General features: G+C 44.6%; 1 pseudogene; it reads left to right on the top strand.

Annotated features, from left to right (window-relative positions):
• The first annotated feature begins 319 nt into the window (after positions 1–319).
• LOC120751541 (hyaluronidase-4-like) lies at positions 320–3,498 on the top strand (annotated as a pseudogene).
• Positions 3,499–5,041: the final 1,543 nt, after the last annotated feature.

The raw sequence follows: 5,041 nt of genomic DNA, 5'->3' as shown, positions 1-5,041 counted from the left end.
TCAGGGAGCAAGGTGGTCCGCAACTCCCTTGCAGCCTTCAGTAACCTATAATGATATTATTGCGGTTGTTATGTTGCTGTTGCTGATGATTTTTATTATTTTCCTCGGTTTGCTGATACTTGGCCACGTGCCAGCTCAGAGGACTTTGGAGCGGCAAATCGGTATATTCAGGATGAAGCAAAGCCTAGGGCTGGTTGCAGCCCAGTCCTGCCCGAGGGGAGCCGTGCGGGCCCGCGGCGTGGGAGAGCTGAGCCTCGCCCTTCCCAGCGGAAGGCAGATCCCAGGAAGAGCCTCAGCGGGCCCCAGGGGTTTTGGTGCGATGCCGCGAGGTGGCCTAGGGCATGAGTGCCTGCCGCTGCACACCTCTGGCGTGCTTCATCCGAGGGACAGAGGTCCTGCGTGGGAAGTGCTCCCTGGAATGGGATGTAAATCACCTGCGGATGTGCTCAGCACCGGCACTGACACCTCCCTGGGCCACTCTGTACAGACGGGGAAGCTGAGGGGCAGGATGGTCGAACAGCTCTCATGGGGGAAGCTCGCTGCTGTTTAGAATCCGTGTGAAAAACGAGCAATTGTAGGGATTTGCTGCCCTCTGGCAGGATTTTGTTACAGCTCAGATTTTCTGTGAAGTGCAAAAGCAGCGCTCAGCAATAGTGCCCCAGCACAACAAGGTCTGCATTTTCCATCTGTTTTTTGCAAAGGTGCTGGTCAACAGGGCTGCAGCCTCTATGGAACCCTCCTGGAAAGCCAGAAGTACATGTTGATCCCAGGCATGGGCTGGTGTAAGGAGCGGGGCTGCCGGGCTGGCAGGAGGTCCCTGTCCCTTTTCTCCATCCCTCTGCAGCTGTGGGACAGCCTGACTCTCTAAAGGCGGTCCTCTTGTTCATTGTCTCCTCAAAAGAGCAAGCTCACCGTCTTCTAGCTTTGGCCATGCAGCCTTTTGGAGAGAAAGTTTCAGTTTGGCCTCCCTGTAATGCTGACAAGCCCTGAGTGGCTTTGCCAAGTTTGATTTCTAGTATATGCTTTTTGAGAGATGATCAGGCAAATCAGGCTAATTTTCTTTCACACCACTTTCTAAAATGCTCAGTGATGCTGGTATGGCACTTGTGGGTATGTGGGCGCTGAGTTTAAAGATCTGGGTTTGCTATGAACAGTGAGTCTCATGGGGTGAGATTCTCTGAGAAAACATTGAGTTCTGCAGTGTCTGCCCCATTCTGCCCTGGCCCTGTGTATGGCCTGCCTGGTCAGCAGGAGGAACAGGCACACCTTATATGCTGTAAAACAATCTGGTGCCTCAGACTGTCAGAAGATTATCTCCTAAAAGCATCAAAGTTAGTCACCTTGGATGTTGATGGTTTTGATGAAATTAGGTTATGCTAGGCGTACCCTAAAATTACAGAAAAATGGGGGGTTGGGGAGGCCCATAAAAGTACTCAGGTGGATAGGTATTCCTCACTGTTTTCCTGTTTTGTTAGAAAGGAGGGATAGCATAGGTACACTATTCCCAGCAGTAGATATGCGGGCCTGGCTGCCCATATGACACCCTTGATCCTCACCTCCAGTGGATCATAATCCCAGGAGAGATAAAAAAGTAGGTTAGGACTGGGAAAGGAGAACAACAATAGAACTCAAATACAAGTCCATGGTGGTTGATTGTGTAAGTGTGTCGGATTTTCCCAGGGTTTTGAATGCAGGGGAGAACTTGGAGCTGGAAAATGATACGACTCTCTCTCTCTTACATGTAAGTATGTAGGTTTTGCTGTAGGGACCTTGTGATTAATGATGCTGCTCATAGCAGTGGCACAGGCCTTAGCTACAAAGTCCACAGTGCACACTGCAGTGCTGTGCAGGGATGTCAGGCATGCTCTGGAAGGCACCAGCTGCATGTGATAGTGTAGCCAGGCTAATAAATAGCTCAGAACAAGCATTCATGTATCTGCTTTATTGCTATCAAGGGTTTGAACTTGGATCCCTTTATGGTACTGCACAATGACAGTGAAATATGTGTGCCTGTTTAGAGCTATTTGGAGTATCTGTGGCTGGCATTGCATAGACACGTCAGGGATGCTCATGAAATTGTGAAGATTGTGATAAAAGCCAAGGTTTGATTTTAGAGTTACGTTGGTTGTTATTGAGAAAGCTTGAATAATAAGGAAACCATGTCTTCATCAGGCTTTCCATTACAACAGCCACAGCCACTAAGATAAGATATCCTGGGGCCCACTGAAGTGATGGCAACACCCTTGGTGAACTGATGAGAAAAGTAACTGTGGTATGCTGGCTTCCAGACTTACACCAATTTACTTTGGCTTTCCCCCTTTGTTTGCATTAGATTGTGCTCACCTTCTTTCTTCAGCGTTAGCATGGTAGATGCCTTAGAATTGACTGATACCAATTCATATATTTATATATGGAAAAAATACTGATAGCTCTTCTGCTATTTTCTACAGACAAACTGGGAGATCTGCCCAATGTCATCTTTTAAGTTATGAAAGTACTTCCTGGAAATGGAGCACAGTTATGCGTTGTTCACCTTTCCCTGGCATGGCTGCACTTACCACTCATCTGGACATCTCTGGCTTTGAAATCAGCCTGACCGCCAGTTTGGCCTTTCAAGACTCCTGGAATGCCTGACAGAACTGTGCTTCCTGAGGTATGATGTACCAAACCTGAAAGTGTTGTATATGATTTGAAGCCCCCCAGCTAAAGCAAAAGGGCAGGCACAGCATAGGAAATCCGTATTAATGGTGGTATGCCCTAAAACTTCAGTTTTCAAAGCCTCTAGAAAAAAAAAGGCATGGCATTAACTATTACATCCCAGCTGAGGTCTCCACTGGGGTAGCTGTCACAGATTGGGCGCACTGGAGACCTCAGTGGCCCTGCAGCCATGGTTCAAAAGATATCTACAGAGGAAAGTCCAGGAAACTCATAACTGAAATGGAAGGGAATATTTCAGCAAATGGTGTTGAATGTTATCAATTTCCTTTGAAGAAAGTGCAAAAACTTTAACGAAGGAAACAATTGTTTTAGGAATGGAAAGCAAACCAAAGGGCCTGTGGGAAGGCTACTTATACCCTGACTGTCATAATTACAGTTTCCATTATTAGAACTACACTGGTTCCTGCCCAAAGAGTGAAGTTTTGAGGAACAATGAACTTTCCTGCCTCTAGAATAGCTTTGCAGCCCTGTATCTTTCCATTGACATTTAGAAACCCCTTGGAAACAGTAAAAAACATTTTGTACTTTTCTCAGTTTAGGTTGAATGAATCCATAGGGATTTCCTTCATGGCATCCCAAGATTATGCTTTGCCTGTATCTGTGTATACCTGACTAGGCTATAGAGAGGAGCCTTTATTAGTTCTCTCTACTGGAAGTTTTTGCTGGAACAATGTAGGCTGCATTTATCCTTTAACCATTCTTGCAGATGGTGCACCAGGATGGAAAACCTCCTACTTGGGCCAGCTCTGCTGGTTTGTGCTAATTATCCACATGCTTTAAAGAGCTCAATGTTCTGAAGAAAAACCACAGCAATGAATATCTTTATTTTTTTTTTCTTTTTTGCTCTAATTTCTAACTAGGCTGTACTCATGTGAGCATTTGAATGGATTAAAAGGATTTCAGAAATTTGATGTAGTACATAGGAAGCTGTTAATTCATTAATCCCCCCTCATGTACTTTCTTCTGCTCAGCTATGCAATCACTAATTCCCAGATACCTGCCCTCTTTTTAGAAGGGAAACTGAGGCAGAGATGTTAGCAGCTTGTTCTGTGTACATAAGAATAGAAAATTGGAACCAGCAGTCTTTCTGCATGCCTCAACCTCAAAAACATTTAATTTAGTCCCATAATACCTATGTTGGTCCAGTCCAATGGTGCCCCAGAACAGAGGAGTACTGCTCACATCAGCTGAACACTTACAAACACACACATAACAGCATTTTTGAGGTAAGTTCATTACCCTAGGTCTTTTTTTGTATGACACTGGTCATCCTCCTGGAACCTGAATTATGGCAGTAGACTTCCTCTGGAAAAGCAGTGTGATTTGTCTGTCACTGTCCTGGTTCTGTTCTCATCTGTAGACAGTGACTGCACTACCAGCAGACCTCAGTTTCTCTGTTTCAGAGTTTAGCAAGTGAGCTGTATTTGCTTTTCAAGGCTATGTTTGAATTTTCATCCCAACTACTAAATGTGAAGCTGGCATCCTATCTGAGCAGGAGCATTAGCTCCCTCTTCTATCAGGACTCACTACTCCATTATCACTGCATTACTCACCCACTACACTTCCCAGCAAGGGGCTTCACTTCTCTTGGTCTTCAAGACATTAAAGGAGATGATGACACCTGCCTTGGTGGTTTTACCCAGCTTGCTCTTCCTTAGCTTTGCAAGGAGAGGATAGACAGACATCAATAACTGCTGCATCCTCTTTGCCATTTTATGTCAAGTTTCTGCCTCTTTTCCCCTTCAGACAACATATCTCTGTGATTTTTTTTTTAAACAAGTCATTTCTTGATGTACTGCAGCTCTCAAACTCCCCTAAATCAGTGATGTTGTCTAGTGAGTCGCTTATCAATGGCCTTTCAAATTCTGTGTTTATGGCATAGCAATTCACTTGTTGTGAATCCTTAGTCATGGTTCAAATTAAGGATAAATATCCAAGCACCACATACCTTGTCCTTAAGCTTGCTCAATGAGCAGGACAGTTCTCTGGAACAAAACTAGAAGAAATGTAAACTTGAAAGAATATTGTAATTGAAATTCTTAATATTTGCCAAGTGTTGCATTTTTTCTTTCATTTAAGGCTGCATAATGCTGGTATTTCCCTCCTATAGTATGGGCCTATTTGGTTGCTTTTCCTAGGTTTTTATAAGAATCTGAGTGAGCTCCTCGGGAAAGCGGCAAGAACAATGCATGCCTTTGTAATCACAGCTTTCAAACTGGAGAGGGACTGGAAAACAACTGATTGACTTAGCAAAATGACTCTCTCCTTCCCCTTATCAACAAAAAGAGAACTGAGGTAATGTTTTGGGAAATTCTCGTGTAAA

This window comes from Hirundo rustica, chromosome 4, assembly GCF_015227805.2.
Source record: "Hirundo rustica isolate bHirRus1 chromosome 4, bHirRus1.pri.v3, whole genome shotgun sequence".
Lineage (NCBI taxonomy): Eukaryota > Metazoa > Chordata > Aves > Passeriformes > Hirundinidae > Hirundo > Hirundo rustica.
Note: the sequence above shows the minus strand (reverse complement) of the source record. Positions and strands in the feature narration are given on the sequence as shown.